Source organism: Eumetopias jubatus, unplaced genomic scaffold (genome assembly GCF_037043125.1).
Source record: "Eumetopias jubatus isolate StellerSeaLion01/CBP00866 unplaced genomic scaffold, mEumJub1_p1.0 scaffold_9, whole genome shotgun sequence".
Taxonomy (NCBI): Eukaryota; Metazoa; Chordata; class Mammalia; order Carnivora; family Otariidae; genus Eumetopias; species Eumetopias jubatus.
In genome coordinates, this window is record NW_028274815.1 from 112,303,428 (window position 1) to 112,323,976 (window position 20,549).

General features: G+C 41.1%; 3 pseudogenes across 2 annotated transcripts in view; 2 read left to right on the forward strand and 1 right to left on the reverse strand.

The window, feature by feature from the left end:
• LOC114203865 (signal-regulatory protein beta-1-like) overlaps positions 1 to 20,549 on the forward strand; it is a 65,110-nt pseudogene that overhangs the window by 33,831 nt on the left and 10,730 nt on the right. The gene's annotated exons all lie outside the window — the stretch shown is intronic.
• Positions 1 to 20,549, forward strand: part of LOC114203374 (signal-regulatory protein beta-1-like) — a 53,453-nt pseudogene that overhangs the window by 20,813 nt on the left and 12,091 nt on the right. The window contains exons 3-4 of the transcript XR_015768993.1: positions 8,960 to 9,114; positions 17,966 to 18,120. The product of XR_015768993.1 is annotated as a signal-regulatory protein beta-1-like (transcript). The remainder of the gene's footprint in view (positions 1 to 8,959; positions 9,115 to 17,965; positions 18,121 to 20,549) is intronic.
• On the reverse strand, positions 8,518 to 9,828 carry LOC114220732 (S-adenosylmethionine sensor upstream of mTORC1-like; annotated as a pseudogene).

The window sequence follows — 20,549 nt, forward strand, 5'->3', positions numbered from 1 at the left end:
TTGAATGGCTATTTCCCGCTTAGGACCGCCTTTGCAGTATCCCATAGGTTTTGGGCCGATGTGTTTTTGTTCTCATTGATTTCCATGAATTGTTTAAGTTCTTCTTTAATTTCCTGGTTGACCCAATCATTCTTGAGCAGAGTGGTCTTTAGCTTCCAAGTGTTTGAATTTCTGCCAAATTTTTTCTTCTGATTGAGTTCCAGTTTTAAAGCATTGTTGTCTCAAAATATGCAGGGAATAATCTCAATCTTTTGGTATCAGTTGAGACCTGATTTGTGACCCAGTATGTGATCTAATCTGGAGAAAATTCCATGTGCGCTCAAGAAGAATGAGTGTTCTGTTGTTTTAGGTGGAATGTTCTGTGTATATCTATGAAGTCCATCTGGTCCAGTGTTATCATTCAAAGCTCTTGTTTCTTTGTTGATTTTCACCTTATATGATCTGTCTATTGCTGAGAGTGGAGTATTTAGGTCTCCTATAATTAACGTATTGTTATCAATATGAGTCTTTATTTTGGTTAACAGTTGGCTTATGTAGAAGGCTGCTCCCATGTTGGAGGCATAGATATTTACAATTGTTAGATCTTGTTGGACAGACTCTTTAAGAATGATATAGTGTCGGAGCTGAGAGGAGCAAGATGGCAGAGAAGTAGGAGACCTGGATCTCCTCTGGTCCCAGGAATTCAGCTGGATAGGGATCAAACCATTCTGAACACCTACAAACTCAACAGGAGATTGAAGAAAAGAATGGCAACAACTCTCTGAACAGAAAAGCGACCACTTTCTGGAAGGTAGGATGTGCGGAGAAGTGCATCTGAGGCGATATTCGGGAGGATAGACGGTGGGGGAGGGAGCCTCCTTCGGCCACTTCTGGCAAGTGATGGAGCAGTGGAGCACAAAATCAGAACCTTTAGAAGTCAGCTCCGCTGAGGGACATTGCTCCAGTGGCTAAGTGTGGGGTGGAACCCTCACTGGGACAGTGTGTCCTCGGGACCCTTGGGGTCACAGAAAGACCAGGGGTGCCTGAGTGCGGCAGAGCTCCCAGGTATCTGAGCGGGGAAGCCGGCTGTAGAGATGGAGCCAAGGAGGGGGCTCTCAGCTCAGGGTTGCCATAAACCGCGATCCGGGGCACAGTCGGGCCACTGCTCTTCCAGCAGGGACCCAACAAGTGACAGATCCAGGGAGACTCCCCTTCCTCCCCTGGGAGGAGTGGTGCAGGAGCACCCCACAGGAATCGGCTGGGTTTAGAGACTCCACACCAGGTCGGGTGCCAGAGATAGAAATGCTCACTCACAGGCCGGGTGAGCACGGAGTGCGGCCGGAAACCGGAGAGAGGAGAGTGATTGACTGCTTTTCTCTGGGGGCACAATGAGGAGCAGGGCCCGAGTTCCTGGCTCCTCTGGGGCAGAGATTGGGAGGACGCCATTTTCACTCCCGTCCTCCAAATCTGTACGGAAAGTTTGCAGGGAACAAAAGCTCCCAAGAGCAAACCCGAGCAGATTACTGAGCCTGGACTGGCAAGGGCGGGGCAATTCTGCCTCCGGCAAGGACATTTGGGAACCACGGTGACAGGCCCCTCCCCCAGAAGATCCAAGAACAGCCAGCCAAGACCAAGTTTACCCATCAATGAGAACAGCAGAACCCCAGCACTAGGGGAATACTGCACATAGAATTCATGGCTTTTTTCCCATAATTCTTTAGTCTTTCAAAGTGAATTTTTTTTACCTGTCTTTTTTTTTTTGGAATTTTTCTTTTTCCCTTTTTCAACCAACATCTTATCAATCCCTTAAAAAAAATCTTTTTTATTCTTCATTTTTAGAGTCATATTCTATCCCTTCATAGTAGTTACCCTTATTTTTTGTATATATATATATAAGTTGTTCTCTCTTTAAAATTTTGGGATACAGTTTCTTCTAACAGATCAAAATATACCCTAAATCTCTAGTGTATGTTTTTTTTCTAGTCTCCTGCCTGATCACATTCTCTCCTTTTTTTTTAATCCTCTTCTTTCTTTTTTCAACAACTTCTTATCTTATCAATTCCTTTTATATAATCTTTCGTAATTTTCATCTTTACAGTCATATTCCACCCCTTCATCATATTAACACTTATTTTTGTACATATATAAGTTTTTCTTTCTTTAAAATTTTGGGAGGCACTTTCTTCTAACAGATGAAAATATGCCCCAAATCTAGTGTGTGGCACTGATCTATGCACCAGCCTGATCAGATTTGATCATATTCTCGTTTTTTTGTTTTGTTTTTAACTTTTTCTTTTTCTTTTCTTTTCTTTTTTCTTTCTTTTTCTTTCCTTTTCCCTGGTTTCAGGTCTTTTCTGATTTTTTTAGTGTCTATTTTCTGGGGACATTGTCACACTGTTAGCATTTTTTTCTCTCATTCATCTATTCTCCTCTGGACAAAATGAAAAGATGGAAAAAAATCACCTCAACAAAAAGAACAAAAGGCAGTACTGACTGCCAGGGACCTAATCAATAAAGACATTAGTATAAGATGTCAGAAATAGAGTTCAGAATGATGATTTTAAAGATACTAGCTGGGCTTGAAAAAAGCATGGAAGTTATTAGAGAAACCCTTTCTGGAGAAATAAAAGAACTAAAATCTAACCAAGTCATAATAAAAAGGCTATTAATGAGGTGCAATCAAAAATGGAGGCTCTAACTGCTAGGATAAATGAGGCAGAAGAGAGAATCAGTGATATAGAAGACCAAATGATGGAAAATAAAGAAGCTGAGAAAAAAGAGAGATAAACAACTACTGGATACGAGGGCAGAATTCGAGAGATAAGCGATACCATAAGACGAAACAACATTAGAATAATTGGGGTCCCAGAAGAAGAAGAAAGGGAGAGGGGCAGAAGGTATATTGGAGCAAATTATAACAGAGAACTTCCCTAATTTGGGGAAGGAAACAGGCATCAAAATCCAGGAGGCAGAGAGAAACCCTCTCAAAATCAACCAAAATAGGTCAACACCCCGACATCTAATAGTAAAACTTATGAGTCTCTGAGACAAAGAGAAAATCCTGAAAGCAGCTCGGGAGAAGAGCTCTGTAACCTGCAATGGTAGAAACATTAGATTGGCAGCAGACCTATCCACAGAGACGTGGCAGGCCAGGAAGGACTGGCATGATATATTCAGAGCACTAAATGAGACAAATATGCAGCCAGGAATACTATATCCAGCTAGACTGTCATTGAAAATAGGAGAGATAAACTTCCAGGACAAACAAATCTAAAAGAATTTGCAAACACCAAACCAGCCCTACAGAAATATTGAAAGGGGTCCTCTAAGCAAAGAAAGAGCCTAAAAGTAACATAGACCAGAAAGGAACAGAGACAATAACAGTAACAGTCACCTTACAGGCAATACAATGGCACTAAATTCATATCTTTCCATAGTTACCCTGAATTTAAATGCGATAAATGCCCCAATCAAAAGAAACAGGCTATCAGGTTGGATAAAAAATAAGACCCATCGATATGCTGTCTGCAAGAGACTCATTTTAGACTCAAAAACACCCCCAGATTGAAAGTGAGGGGGTGGAAAACCATTTAGCATGCTAATGGACACCAAAAGAAAGCTGGGGTGGGTGGCAATCCTTATATCAGACAAATTAGATTTTAAACCAAAGACTATAATAAGAGATGAGGAAAGACACTATATCCTACTTAAAGAGTCTATCCAGCAAGAAGATCTAACAATGGTAAATATCGATGCCCCTAACATGGGAGCAGCCAATTATATAAGGCAGTTAATAACAAAAGCAAAGAAACACATCAACAACAATACAATAATAGTGGGGGACACTAACACCCCCCTCACTGAAATGGACAGATCATCTAAGCAAAAGATCAGCAAGGAAATAAAGACTTTAAATGACACACTGGACCAAATGGACTTCACAGATATATTCAGAATATTCCATCCCAAAGCAACGGAATACACATTCTTCTCTAGTGCCCATGGAACATTCTCCAGAATAGATCACATCCTAGGTCACAAATCAGGTCTCAACCGGTACCTAAAGATTGGGATCATTCCCTGCATATTTTCAGACCACAATGCTTTGAAACTAGAACTCAATCACAAGAGGAAAGTCGGAAAGAACTCAATACATGGAGGCTAAAGATCATCCTACTAAAGAATGAATGGGTCAACCAGGAAATTAAAGAAGAATTTAAAAAATTCATGGAAACCAATGAAAATGAAAACATGACTGTTCAAAATCTTTGGGATGCAGCAAAGGCGGTCCTAAAAGGAAAGTATATAGCAATACAACCCTTTCTCAAGAAACAAGAAAGGTCTCAAATACACAACCTAACCCTACACCTAAAGGAGCTAGAGAAAAAACAGCAAATAAAGCCTAAACCCAGCAGGAGAAGAGAAATCATAAAGATCAGAGCAGAAATCAATGAAATAGAAACCAAAAGAACAGTAGAACAGATCAATGAAACTAGGAGCTGGTTCTTTGAAAGAATTCACAAGATTGTTAAACTCCTGGACAGGCTTATCAAAAAGAAAAGAGAAATGACCCAAATCAATAAAATCATGAATGTGAAAGAGGAGAGATCACAACCAACACCAAAGAAATACAAACAATTATAAGAACATACTATGAGCAACTATATTCCAGCAAATTAGATAATCTGGACGAAATGGATGCATTCCTAGAGAGTATCAACTACCAAAACTGAATCAGGAAGAAATAGAAAACCTGAACAGACCTATAACCACTAAGGAAATTGAAGCAGTCATCAAAAATCTCCCAACAAACAAAAGCCCAGGGCCAGATGGCTTCCCAGGGGAATTCTAGCAAACATTTAAAGAAGAATTAATACCTATTCTTCTGAAATTGTTCCAAAAAATAGAAATGGAAGGAAAACTTCCAAACTCGTTTTATGAGCCCACCATTATTTTGATCCCAAAACCCAACAAAGACCCCATCAAAAAGGAGAATTACAGACCAGTATCTTTGATGAACATGGATGCAAAAATTCTCCCCAAAGTACTAGCCAATAGGATCCAACAGTACATTAAAAGGATTATTCACCATGGCCAAGTGGGATTTATCCCTGGGCTGCAAGTTTGATTCAACATCCACAAATCAATCAATGTGATACAGTACATTAATAAAAGAAAGAACAAGAACCATATGATCCTCTCAATAGATGCAGGAAAAGCATTTGACAAAGTACAGCAACCTTTCTCGATCAAAACTCTTCAGAGTATAGGGATAGAGGGTACAGACCTCAATATCCTAAAAGCCATCTATGAAAAACCTACAGCAAATATCATTCTCAATGGGGAAAAACTGAGAGCTTTCCCCCTAATTTCAGGAACACGGCAGGGATGTCCACTATCACCACTGCTATTCGACATAGTATTGGAAGTCCTAGCCACAGCAATCAGACAACAAAAAGAAATCAAAGGCTTCTGAATTGGCAAAGAAGTCAAACTCTCACTCTGCAAATGATATGATACTTTATGTGGAAAACCCAAAAGACTCCACCCCAAAACTGTTAGAACTCATACAGGAATTCAGTAAAGTGGCAATATATAAAATCAATGCACAGAAATCAGTGGCATTCCTATACACCAACAACAAGACAGAAGAAAGAGAAATTAAGGAGTCAATCCCATTTATAATTGCACCCCAAACCATAAGATACCTAGGAATAAATCTAACCAAAGAGGCAAAGGATCTGTACTCAGAAAACTATAAAATACTCATGAAAGATATTGAGGAAGACACAAAGAAGTGGAAAAATGTTCCATGCTCATGGATTAGAAGAACAAATATTTTGAAGATGTCAATGCTACCTAGAGCAATCTACACGTTCAATGCAATCCCCATCAAAATACCATCCACTTTTTTTAAAGAAATGGAACAAAAAATCCTAAAATATTTTTTTGAAAATTTAAAATTTTAATAAATGTGCTTTGTTCAGAAAATGTGAAAAAATACAACAAACACAAACATACATTTTCAGGTATGCTATCTCCCACCTTTGGCAACTATGATATAAACCATTTTTGATCTAGTCATGATCCTGAAGAATCTAACCAAATGATCATTTAGTTTTGAAACTCCAAATTATTTTGGAGAATCCTGTTGTGAGACAGGGAGACCCCTTAAAACTTATTTATATCCAAATGAAATCATTCTCAGGAGTACCCATTCAGTATTAGAAGGCTTTGTTAACTTCTCTTGTCATTACATATGTAATCTGGCACCAAGCCACAGGACTGCTTATATTTTAACACTTAAATGTTCAATTGGCTTTGGTGGAATATGTATTAGTTTAATTCCTGTACCAACCTAATATGAAGCTGAATTTACGGTAACAAATGATATTTATAAATCCAAACAAATTTATACTAAGTGGGAGTAGGTTTTATAAAGAGACTTTTCTTTAAAGTACTACTTAAAATACATCATGCACACTTTGGAGCATAAGCAGAATCAACATCTGTAAACAATCAGAAGAATTTATAGCACCAACATGTTAGCTGTTAACACAAAGGCTGACTCCAAGGTCATACTTACACCAGCCTCTCAAAAGCATGGTTTTCATTTACTTTCAAAGCACTTTAATTAGATACATTGTTTTCTCCTTAAAGATCATATTTAGCCAAATCAAGGGAAATGGGCAGTATGGGTAAAAGAGGTACTACCAAAACACAGTTTTGTGTTACCTGAACACAGTGGGGTTTTTTTCCCCCTTCTTCTGGGGGAGATAAAGATGTTACCGGTAGTGCTTAATTGGAAGGAAAAGTCAATCTTAATTATTAAGGGCTCTGAAGCTATTGAAAGTAAATGAAACATTTCAAGCTACTTTTGGCATATTTGAGCAATCAAAATTTATTGCATTCATTCAACTGACTTTTTATGTTAATTACAATCCTGTTACTTTGATTAATTTAGAACGTGAAATTTAATTTGAAATATTGGGTATATATATACCCAAACATTGATATCTTAAAGGGTAATTTTGTCTTTCTAAATAAAGTTTGACATTCAAAGTTAACTACAACAACTCACAATAAGCACAAAACATCAGTTTTACCAGAGTAAAGAAGTGCATTTATGAAATTTAGTTTAACTAAATTTAGTTTAACTATCGAAAATGCAAGTTTCCTTTAAAAATACACACACACACACACACGCACACACGCACACAGACGCATTAACCATGAATTCTGAAACTGTGATATTTCAGTGCAAAAACCTCAGTATGAGGTAATTTTAACGTAATAACCACTTGAAAAAAAAATCCACACAGTAGCACTCTTAAAAATGACCGCTTACATGACAATTGCTGGCTGACAAGACAATGTGGACCAAATGTTCTTAGCTATTTAATCTAATTTTGTCTTGTTTGGACATATTTTTCTCCTTAATCATCTGCTTCTGATTCAGAAACACAAAGTCATTTATCAATGTGGAAAGGGAAAATTCCCACAGCCAACTAATGGTTTATATATTCAAAGAAAATTTTCTGCTAGAATTTTGATAGAAATTAGAATACCGAAAGGTCAAAACCATTTTATGAGATTGCTAGCAGAGGGTTAATTTAAAATTTTTCTATATAATTCCAGACTTGTAGTGCAGCACACCTCCTTAATGGAAAGGTGAGAACCCTAACAAGGTTGGTCTAGACAGAACATAAACTCTTACAAGTGCAAACCCTTTCACAAAGGTGTTTCAGGTCAGGATTGAGTATTGTTCCTTGCTTAAATAGAAAATTTTGTAAATGAAACCTAAATTTAAAAAAGGTAAGAGTGAACTCTCACAGTTAAATATACTTAACACCAAGGCCTAAATCAATATGAAAGATATGAACATTCTACTTTGGCAATGGTGTTTATTGTACTGTACTAATGAAATTAGAATACATACTTGGGGGAAATCTTTCCCCAAATGTCTGATGCTGCCAAATGAGAAAAAAAAATTCCAAAAAGTTGAGGAAATGCTGGATCATCAGACAAAACTGAACAGAAAATGGCTTTCTGTAACAGATAACAATTTAGCTAGAAAAGAGAATAAGTGCCTCACAAAACAACTAAACTAATCTAGCTCTGTGTCACATTTAACTTGTGAGTCATCAAAGTGCAAGCTACAGCTTTCTACATATCTTTCTCATTGCAATGGTTTAAAGTCAACACTGAAAAGATTAAAAAAGGAAAATACATAGCAAGTTATGCTTCATTTTCACAATAGCACTAAAGAAAAAAAGGTACCTTTCTATGATATCTTAGTGCTAAATGCTAAAGTAGCAGTGGTTTCTGCTATGACAGGAGTCACTCTGCATAAAACTTTAAGCTTTCTATATAAGAATAAATTTTAAAATCCAGAAGTAGAAAAAAATTGCAACTCTGTAAACCTTTGCATTTCTTCTATGCAAACCAGGTTTTAAGTACTGAGTTCATGTTAGTATTTCCGATTAGTGTAAGCAATTAGTTTAGAAGTCTGGACTGAAAGGGCCTTATACTTTGATATCAACTTAAAAGTAATATGGGATCTTCTAGCTCATAGAAAGGAATAGAGCTGGCTTGACTTTCTCCAGAATCTGAGTCGTATGGCGCATCAGGAAGCTCTGTGAAACCATATGCTAGTTGTTCATCTTCTATATCTGATCGAAAGTAGCAGGAAGGGTTAGAATATTCCTCCTCTTCTATACTGTTGAAATCTTGAGGAATATATAACATCACTGGGTAGTTCCTACTAACCAAGTCACTTGTGGTTTTTAGGGAGATTTTTCTAAATGCCATCAAATGCATATGTGAAAATTTTGAAAACTTGAAACATTTAAAGCCCAGGGATTCTATAGCAATCTTCCAGCTTTTCATCATCATAGCATGACGGTTCTGATGGGAGGAATCAGGTGTGATGATAAGCAATAAACCATTTAACACTAACAGTTCATGGGCTTTCTTGCAGCAAATCCATCGTTGGTAAGGTGATGGAAAATAAGAAAGGAGAGAGAAAACCACCACATGGAAAAGTTCTCCAGGAAGAGAATCAATAGGGTTTTTCCAGCTGCTTCAAAAAGGCATCTATAGCATCCTGTGCAAGCTGGAGTGGCTGCTGAAGCTGTAAGTTCAGGAAGTCACATTTATATACACTCTCTACAGCAGGTACAATGTCTATGCCAACAGTTAGAAATTCTTCAAACTTCAGAAATGGGTTAAAGCAGCTGCCAACATCAAGTAATCTGATCTTTCCTGTGGTCTGTAGCAACCTTCAGTGAGATGAGCTTGTCAGTGTCAGAGTGGGAGGTGAGCAAACACTGGGCCTCCAGACAGCAAGCAGGAGTGAGCAGTAACCCCTGGGATGCTCAGTTATAAATTCAGGGTTTGTAAAGCTGAGGTTGGTTAAACGACCTTCAAGTTTAGAAGACTCGTGGGTATTTACGGCTGGAGTGGTCTTAGTGGCGAGTACAGCTCTTTTTTCATCTTTTTCAAGTGCTTTTCTCTTCCCATCATTTTGGAAATATTCTCTGCATACACTACAACACCATTCAATAAGACCTTCGCACTCACAAGTTTTTGCCCAATGGTTATCTGCCAAATTTTTCATCGCAACAGCATATTTACAAAGTGTTTCCTCATCCTCACAATGTTCTCGCCAGATCTTATCAAAATCTCCCACTTCCGGTACTTCTTGCGGAGCCTCCAGTGGATGCTCTTCACCACCCCAGAGATCTTCTCCTGCTAGAGCTTCCGCTCCTGCTCCCTAGGCGGCGGAGTGCTCAGGGGCCCAGGCCCCCGCCCGTGAGCACTGCTTCTGCCGCCGGCCTCTGGCCCCATATCGCTGCCACCAATGCCGCCGCCTAATCCTAAAATTTTTGAATGGAGCCAGAAAAGACCCCGAATAGCCAGAAGAATGTTGAAAAAGAAAAGCAAAACTGGCGGCATCACAATTCTGGACTTCAAGCTCTATTACAAAGCTGTCATCATCAAGACAGTATGGAACTGGCACAAAACAGACACATAGATCAATGGAACAGAATAGAGACCCCCAAAATGGACCCTCAACTCTATGGTCAACTAATCTTTGACAAAGCAGGCAAGAATGTCCAATGGAAAAAAGACAGTTTCTTCAACAAATGGTGTTGGAAAATTGGACAGCCACAGGCAGAAGAAAGAAACTGGAACATTTCCTTACACCACACACAAAAAGAGACTCAACATGGACCTAAATGTGAGACAGGAGTCCATCAAAATCCTAAAGGAGAACACAGGCAGCAACCTCTTCAACCTCAGCCACAGCAACATCTTCCTAGAAACATCACCAAAGGCAAGGGAAGCAGGGGCAAAAATGAACTACTGGGACTTGATCAAGATAAAAAGCTTTTGCACAGCGAAAGAAACAGTCAACAAAACCAAAAGACAACCGACAGAATGGGAGAAGATATTTGCAAATGACATATCAGATAAAGGGCTGGTAAATATAAAGAACTTATGAAACTCAACACCCAAAGAACAAATGATCCAATCAAGAAATGGGCAGAAGACATGAACAGACATTTTTCCAAAAAGACATCCAAATGGCCAACAGACACATGGAAAAGTGCTCAACATCGCTCGTCATCAGGGAAATCCAAATCAAAACCTCAGTGAGATACCACCTCACACCAGTCAGAATGGTTAAAATTAACAAGTCAGGAAACGACAGATGTTGGCGGGGATGTGGAGAAAGGGGAACCCTCCTACACTGTTGGTGGGAATGCAAGCTGGTGCAACCACTCTGGAAAACAGTATGGAGGTTCCTCAAACAGTTGAAAATAGAGCTACCATAGGATCCAGCAATTGCACAACTGGGTATTTACCCCAAAGATACTAATGTATGGACCTGAAGGGGTACATGCACCCCAATGTTTATAGCAGCAATGTCCACAATAGCCAAACTGTGGAAAGAGCCAAGATGTCCATCGACAGATGAATGGATAAAGAAGAGGTGGTATATATACACAATGGAATATTATGCAGCCATCAAAAGGAATGAGATCTTGACATTTACAACGACATGGATGGAAATGGACGGTATTATGCTGAGTGAAATAAGTCAATCAGAGAAAGACATGTATCATATGACCTCACTGATATGAGGAATTCTTAATCTCAGGAAACAAACATGTTGCTGGAGTGGTGGGGGATGAGAGGGATGGGGTGCTTGGGCGATAGACATTGGGGAGGGGATGTGCTATGGTGAGCACTGTGAATTGTGTAAGACTACTGAATCACAGACCTGTACCTCTGAAACAAATAATACATTATATGTTTAAAAAAAAAGAAGAAGAAGATAGCAGGAGGGGAAGAATGAAGGGGGGGAAATCGGAGGGGGAGACGAACCATGAGAAACAGTGGACTCTGAGAAATAAACTGAGGGTTCTAGAGGGGAGGAGAGAGGGGGGATGGGCTAGCCTGGTGATGGGTATTAAGGAGGGCGCGTTCTGCATGGAGCACTGGGTGTTATATGCAAACAATGAATCATGGAACACTACATCAAAAACGAATAATGTAATGTATGGTGATTAACATAACATAATAAAAAAAAAGATGATATAGTGTCCTTCTGTGTCTCTAACTACAGACTTTAGTTTAAAATCTAATTTGTCTGATATAAGAATTACTACCCCAGCTTTCTTTTGAGGTCTGCTGGCGTGGAAGATGGATCTCCATCCCTTCACTTTCAGTCTGGATGTATCTTTAGGTTCAAAATGAGTCTCTTGTAGACGGCGTATGGATGGGTCCTGTCTTTTTATCCAATCTGCAACCCTGTGCCATTTTATGGGAGCATTTAGGCCATTCACGTTGAGAGTGATTATTGAAAGATATGAATTAATTGTCATCGTGTTGCTTGTGAAGACATTGTTTTTATAGATTGTCCCTGTAAATTTCTGTTGTATATCACTCTTGGGGTCTTTCTCCTTTTATAGAACCCCCCTTAATATTTCTTGCAGGGCCGGCTTAGGGGTCACATACTCTTTCAGTTTCTGCCGGTCTTGGAAGTTCCGCATCTCTCCATCCATTCTAAATGACAGCCTTGCCGGATAAAGTATTCTTGGCTGCACGTTCTTCTCGTTTAGTACCCTGAATATGTCTCGCCAGGCCTTTCTGGCTTGCCAGGTCTCTGTGGATAGGCCTGATGTTATTCTGATGTTCCTCCCTCTGTACGTAAGGAATCTCTTGCCCCTAACTGCCCTTAAGATGGTTTCCTTCATTCTAAGATTTGCGAGTTTTACTATTACATGCCGGGCTGTTGGCCTGTTTTCCTTGATCTTGGGAGGGGTCCTCTCTGCCTCTAGGACACGAATGTTTGTTTCATTCCCCAGATTAGAGACATTCTCAGCTATGATTTGCTCAAATATATCTTGTAGTCTTCTCTCTCTCTCCACCCTCTCCAGGATTCCAATAATTCTGACATTGGAAGGCTTCATGGTGTCACTTATTTCTTTGATTCTATTTTCATGGATTCTGAGTTGTTTTTACCTGGCCTCCTCTTTTCCCTTTTTATCTATTAAATTGTCTTCCAGGTCACTTATTCATTCTTCTGCCTCACTTACCAAGCTGTTAGATTATCTAGATTAGATTGGATCTCATTGATATCATTTTTTTACTAAGGAAATGTTCATTTTATTTGTAATACTGGTTTTGCAGTTTTTAAAAAGAGTTGTTGACTTCTAGAGATATATACTAGAATATCTGCAGATCCAGTTACGTGATCAGGTATCTGCTTCAAAATAATATGTGAACGGTGGAAATAGCCACATATCGATCCTTATTGAAACTGGGGAATAGGTACATCAAGGTAAATTATATACTTTTTCTGCTTGTGATTAAATTTCTTTGTAAAAGATGATAGAGAATCTTTTTAGGAATAGAGAGTACAGAAACTTGAAAATGCCACCGGTAGGTGATGTGGTGAGGGTTGCTTGTGGAGGCCTGGGAAGAATCATTCTGGAGACTCATGGTCTCTGGGAGCATGTTTCCTGCATATCCATGATCTCCCTGCATATTTCCTGTGTTAGAACCGTATTTCAGACCCACCATATGGTGTTTGCAATTATTCTGACAGTTGCCATGACCTTTTCAGATTTGCTCAAAACCCAGCCACCCACTTCATGTATCCACACAGAAAAAAATGTCCTAACTATAGCCTTTGTTGACACATCTCCTTGAAACAGGATGGTGAAACAAGTCCGGTCATCAGATAAGTCTGTGGCAATTTTCTCTTAGCCATTAATGCCATCAGCCATGGGGTAAAAGGAGTCTTTTAAACATACTGTCTCTGTCTTCCATATTGTGTGTATTCAGGTTTTCATGTCTTCTCTGTATTTAGTAAGGCTCATCATCAGTAATGGGGTCCTCATTGCCTGCCATGCATCTGTGTGATCCTGCTCCAAATCCTGTCCTTAAGTGGGCTCTCTTGGGTCCCTCCTACCACCGACTGTCACAGATTGGGTTCCTTGATTCACCACAGGGGCACCTTCAGCTCAGTTCATGATCCCAGAGACCTGGGATGGAGCCCTACATCAGGCTCCCTGCTCCATGGGAAACCTGCTTCTCCCTCTCCCACTCCTTGCTTGTGTTCCCTCTCTCTGTGTGTCTCTCTCTGGCTTGGTGGCAGGGCGGCTTGCTCTAGGAGGGCTAGTAGGAGATTTGGGCAGATCAGGAAGCCTGGAGAGCAGTCATTTACAGGGGAACTGCCGGGGCTTCCCGTAAGTGGTTCCCGGGCCCCTGCGGGTGCAATCTAGAGTCAGAATGTGTCTCATTGATATCATTTTTAAATTTGCCAATTCAGCTTTCATTTCTGCCCTTAGAGATTCTATTGTCTTCACAATTGCTAGCCTGAATTCCATCTCAGACATCTTGGTTATATCTGCATCCATTTGTAAATCTGCTGCATAAGTCATAATCTCTGAGTCTTTTCTATTTTGGGGGTTCCTCCTCCTAGTCATTCTGTTGATGGGTGTTTGAGAGTCCAAATTATTGACCAGAACCCAAGCAAGATGCACCTGTCTTCTTGGGACCTTAGGCTTGCTGGCCTCTTGTTCTCCCAGCCTGTCTTCTGGGGGAGGGGCCTGCCCTGCAGTTACTCAGACAACCCTGTTTGGGTGATGTTGCCCTGCCCCCTGTGGCGGCGGATGGGCTCAGTGGGAACCAGTTTTTGGAGGCTTTTGTTCTCTGGTGCCTTTCCCTGGCTGGTTTCCACATCTCTTCCGAGAGTCAGAGCAGAAGAGACCGTTTCCAACCCTCTGCCTCAGCAGAGAGATCGCAGTCTGTTCTTCAGTGAGCTCTCCAGGCCACACTTGTCTCCATTTCTGTCCGTGCTGCTATAAACTGCAGCGTCCTGGGTTGTGCGCCCCTCCGCAGCACCCCCAGTCCTGCCTCCAGGTCTGGGCACGTCTCTGCCCTTTGTGCTTCTAAAATCGCCAGCCACTCCCAGTTCGCACCTGCCGGCCCTGCCGCTTCAGGTGTCCGCCCCAGGGGCTGCCCTAAAGTTCTCTCTCCACCGCTATCGGTCTGCGAGTCTGTGCCCCGTCCCCAGCACGCGAAGCTGTCACTCCCCAGCAGTGTAGGATCCCCACAGCCAGGCTCCTGCCCGCAGCTGTTTATCCTCTGATAACTGCCCGCAGAATCACGGTTCCCAGCTTCGTACCTCGAAACCAACCGCCTGCGATATTCTGTTTGTAGAGATCCAGATCTTCTTACAGCTCAGGCTGATTTCGTGGGTGCTCAGAGTGGTCTGGTAGATATCCAGCGCAATTCTGGGGACCAGTGGAATTGGGTCCCTACTCCTCCACCATCTTTTTTCAAGGACCTAGATTAGTTTTTACCTTCATTAGAGTTGCACATGCACACGCTTCAAGAGGCAAATTATTCTATACATTCTTCATATGAGAACTGGAGCTTCCTGACCTCCCTGTTTTCCATCTCCCAGAAGCAACCATTTTCCACTCCTTTATTTGATTATTTTTAACTGATTCTTCTAGATTCTATTGCCAGATATCATAGAGCATGCTTACATTGTCTCAGCTTGTCTTCTCACCCATAGGCATTATTCACTGACTTCCAACTCTGAATGATAGGGATGCAATGCTTTGTTACTACGGACCCCACAGCACATGTGCGTATTTCTACCCCACCACCTTAATATTTTAATTTTATATAACGTCATAGTCAGTATCCACATTATAATGGCAATGACATTGTGTTTTATAGCTTAAATCTTTTTTTCCTTCAAGATTTTATTTAAAGTTAGTTCACATATAGTGTAGTATGAGTTTCAGCGGTAGAATTTAGTGTTTCACCAGTAACATATAACACCCAGTGCTTATTACATCAAGTGTCTCAACCTTGTAGCATTCCCAGTTTTTGTTTCCATTGATTCGCTCAAGTGTATTTTGTGCAGTCATCACCATATTCAGGGTAAAGAACAGTTTCACAGCTGCAGAGCTTACCCTTGTGCTAGCCTTTCTTAGTGAAGCCAGCCCCACCACCCAAATCTCTGGCACATGCCAATCTGTTCTCTATAACTTCAAGAATGTTGTGGAAGTGGAAATACACAGTATGGACATTTTGAGTTTGATTTTGTTCACTCCACATGATGCCTTTGGAAACTTACAAGTTGTGCACATGCAGATAGTTATTCCTTTTTATTGCTGAGTAGTATTTCCTGGTAGGAATGCACCAGATTGTTCAACCATTCACTTATCACTGGGCATTTTGCATGTTGCCAATTTTTGCCCATTACAAAGAAAGCTGCTCTAAACATTCACGCAGAGATTGTGTGAAGGCATGGTCTTCATTTTGCTCAGATATATGCCTGGGAGTGTGATCTCTGGGACATAAAACCCATTTCCTCTCCTGGAAGAATGGAGGAAATGATGCTTTTTGTTGGAGGCAAGCACACACAACTTCTTTTTTTAATAAAGATTTTATTTCTTGTTTAAGTAATCTCTACACTGAACTTGGGGTCCAAACTCACAACCGCAAGATCAAAGTTGCTCACTCCACCAACTGAACCAACCACACACCCTAAGCACATAAAATTTCCGAGGTCCACACTGCACTGTGCATGTGGGCTAAGTTTACCATTCCATCAATAAAGGGGTGGAATAGGGAGTCATTTCTGGAGCACACCTCATTCAACCCCAAAATGTTTTAAGCCCTGAAGAACCCATTTCTTCCTCCAGCTCAGTAGCTTTCTGTGGAGGCTGGTGCAGATTGAAGCCACAGGCCAACGACCACCAAGTGTCCTGGCTCAGGAGGTGGGACACAGGCCCAAGTGGTCTGTGTCCAGTGTGTCCATCTGGTCCAGTGTGTCATTCAAAGCTCTTGTTTCTTTGTTGATTTTCTGCTTAGATGATCTGTCTATTGCTGAGAGTGGAGTGTTGAGGTCACCTATTATTAATGTATTATTATCAATATGTCTCTTTATTTTGGTTAACAGTTGGCATGTGTAGTAGGCTGCTGCCATGTTGGGGCATAGTATTTACAATTATTAGACCCTCTTGGATCTATCCTTGTGGGATAGACCCTTTAAGAATGATACAGTGTCTTTCTGTATCTCTAACTACAGTCTTTAGCTTAAAATCTAATGGATGAAAGACCTCAAGGTGAGACAGGAATCCATCAAAATCCTAGAGGAGAACATAGGCAGTAACCTCTTCGACATCGGCCACAGCAACTTCTTTCAAGACACGTCTCCAAAGGCAAGGGAAACAAAAGTGAAAATTAACTTTTGGAATTTCATTGAGATCAAAAGTTTCTGCACAGCAAAGGAAACAGTCAACAAAACAAAGAGGCAACCCACGGAATGGGAGAAGATATTTGCAAATGACACTACAGATAAAGGGCTGATATCCAAGATCTAGAAAAAACATTTGAAACTCAACACCCAAAAAACAAATAATCAAGTCCAAAAATGGGCAGAAAACATGAACAGACACTTCTCCAAATAAGACAAGAAATTCCTAACAGGCATATGAAAAATGTTCATCATCATTATCCATCAGGGAAATTTAAATGATAACCACATTGAGATACCACCTTATACCAGTCAGAATGGTAAAAATTGACAAGGCAAGAAATAACAAATGTTGGAGAGGTTGTGGAGAAAGGGGAACCCTCTTACACATTTGGTTGGTACAGCCACTCTGAAAAACAGTGTGCAGGTTCCTCAAAAAGGTAAAAATAGAGCTACCCTATGGCCCAGCAATTGCACTACTGGGCATTTACCTCAAAGATACAGATGTAGTGAAAAGAAGGGCCACATGCACCCAATGTTCATAGCAGCAATGTCCACAATAGCCAAACTGGGAAAGAGCTGAGATGCCCCTCAACAGATGAATGGATAAAGAAGAAGTGGTCCATATATACAATGGAATATTACTCAGCCATCAAAGCATTTTTACTCAACTTTTACATCAACATGGATGGAACTGGAGGAGATTATGCTAAGTGAATTAAGTGAAGCAGAGAAAGCCAATTATCATATGGTTTCACTTTTTTGTGGAACATAAAAAATAGCATGGAGGACATTAGGAGAAGGAAGAGAAAAAGAAAAGGGGGGAGATCAGAGGGGGAGACAAACCATGAGAGACTATGGACTCTGGGAAACAAACTGAGGGTGTTAGAGGGGAGGGGCGTGGGGGATGGGTTAGCCTGGTGATGGGTATTAAGGAGGGCCTGTACTGCATGGAGCACTGGGTGTTATAAAGAAACAATGAATCATGGAACACTGCATCGAAAACTACTGATGTACTCCATGATGACTACATAACTTAATAATAATAAAAAATAAATTTAAAAAATGTAAGAAGAGGCCCTTCTCACCATGTGAGGCCTTCTCTGCCTGACTTCTATTTCACAATCCAGAAGTAGATTGCTGCCCCACAGCCATATCACTGCATCATGGACTCTTCCTCTTATATCACAGGAGGGGCGGAGTTTTCTTCTCCACAGAACAGAGGTCCCATCTCCTCAGCACACACATTTGCAGAGAGCAGGATCCACAGTCCTCCACAATGCTGGTCCCCACCTCCAGGCCCTGCCTTCCTTACCTGCTGCTGGCTCTGCTGTTGGGACTCACAGGTAAGCATTGCCTTGGGGGAGACTCCCCATTCCCTGCCCCGTCGACCTTCCCCCACCCTTGGACATTTAGGGCCTCCAGGTAAGCACAGGTATGCTACCCAGACCCTCCACAGAAGGTCACAGATTGGGTATCATCTGAGAGCATGAAGTCAGGGATCTGAGCATTTCCTCTATGGATCCATCACCTGCAGCTGGTTACCAGAAGCATCCAAATAGTTGATGCAATTGGTAACAATGACAACTTTGTGTGTGTTCATTGATCTAATATTCACAACATCCTTGCCTGATAGCTCAGACTGTACTCCAGATTTGCAGATGGGGAAACTGAGGAGAAGAGAGGAACTAGCCCAGTGTCACCTCCCTGAGTCAGTGGAGCAGCTGGGATTCCTGTCCAGGCCACTCAAATCAACAGTTCATTCCGTTCCCCATCTTATGCTGCTTGGCTCCTCAGTGGAGGCTAATTGCAGAAACATCAGAAAACACAGAGAGGCAAACAGAAGAATAGCCATCACTTATCACACTCAGAGGTCTCCAGAGTTCCACTTATGCTGTATGTACTCACAAACTTTTGTTAATGATGCGCTGGATGTTTCCAATGTGCCAAATTGTCACTGAAGTTTAACAAGTATTATAATTCACTTAATCCTCAAAACAATCTGTATACTAGCATGCTAGGCTACACTTTCCATATACAGGGAATGCACTTACGTGTGTGTGTGTGTGTGCATGTGTGTGTGTGCACACGCATAGGAGTGGGCATAGGGAAGGGTACGCCCATGCATATGCCCACAGACATGGGATTTTTGAAAACACTTTGTTTTTTCTCCTCATATCACATCCAGTCTATGTGAGATGCACATTGAACAGATGTTTGGTTCCCTGTCTCTCAGGTACTCACCCTCTTTTTTAATTCTCTAAACCTACTTCTCACCCTCTACCAATCTCTTAAGTTAAACAAATTTCTCTCTTGGTAAAATGATTAGAATCTTGTGCATTACTACCTTAGAGATCCCTCCATGCTGGACTCAAGTGGGCGGGGAAAGAAAGGAATAAAAATTCAGAGACTCCTGCCTGTGTGATCTGCATCTAAAATTATATCCATATGCATACCACGATCAGAATCATCTAGTGTCCACTGATATTTCCATGCCTCAGGAAATCTCATGAGTGATAACTTTCTAAATTCCTGAGTACTCACCATGTGCCACACACACTTGTAAATGCCTGTCCATTATGTCATGTGTCTTTGCATCCAAGGTAGACATTCTTGTCACCCCTACCTTGCAGATAAGAAAAGGAGGCACAGAAAAGTCCAAGGTCACTCGGTATAAATGGTAGGGCTAGGATTTGAACCAAGGCAGTCTGATTCTGGATCTCACAGGTCTAACCATTGCTCTTTTCAAACACTAAGGCCCCACTTCCATCCCATGAGATTTCTGCAGAACTTCTAATCAGTGTGGGGAAGGGTTTGGTGTGGTGAAGAATACATGTAGTTTGCTTCTATCAGATGCTTCTGCTTTCTGGGTATATGCAACTGTTTCTTTCCTCCAAGTCATCTATGTGGGAAACTCAGCTTCTGATATAATGTCCCGAGAAATTCTCCACTGAAAATAGACTTCGTGGTGTAAGAAAGGGGTCACATTGGGCAATTCAGACATTATACAAATATTAACTATATACCTACTAGGGGACAAGAACTGTTACATGAACATAGGGCATATTAATGATAAAAGAGACAAAGAAGTGGCCTTCGTAGAAGTCCTATCATAGTGGGGGAAAGGACAGGAGACAACAGACACAACAAATCAGTCAATAACACAGAATACATAAAGTGATGAATGTGAAGGAAAACACATGACAGTACAGCTGGATATGACAATGAGAGAATCTTCAGGGTAAGATGTATTTGAATGGGCAGCCTGGGTGGGCATCATAGAGAAGGTAGACTTGAGCAAAGATTGTAAGAAGGTGGGGGAGTGAGCCATGTGATTTTCTGGGGGAAGAGCCTTCCTGGACAGCATGGGAACAGCATGAGAGTAGAATCCTCTTGCTCTGCTCAAGGATCTGGGCTTTTATTCTGAATGAAATGGTGGCTATTGCAAGGTTTGGAAAACAGAAATGACATAATCTGGTGTGAGTTTTAGAGTATCCTAGCATTTGTTTGAGAATGGAGTACCACAGGGCATAGATAGAAGCAGCTAGAGCACTCAAGACATCCAAGCAAACGAGGAAAAGCACCAAGACAGCAGCCAGGAGGAAGGGGAAAGAGGTCAGATTGTGGGTGCATGCAGCAGGGGAGTCCTTAGGTGTCCTGGTGCATAGGACTTGAGGTGGGAAAGAAAGACACCCAAGGGTTGGGAGCTAAGCATCTGGGAAAATAAAGGCGCCTCAGCTGAGATATGCAAGCATGTGTGGGAAACTGAGTTCGG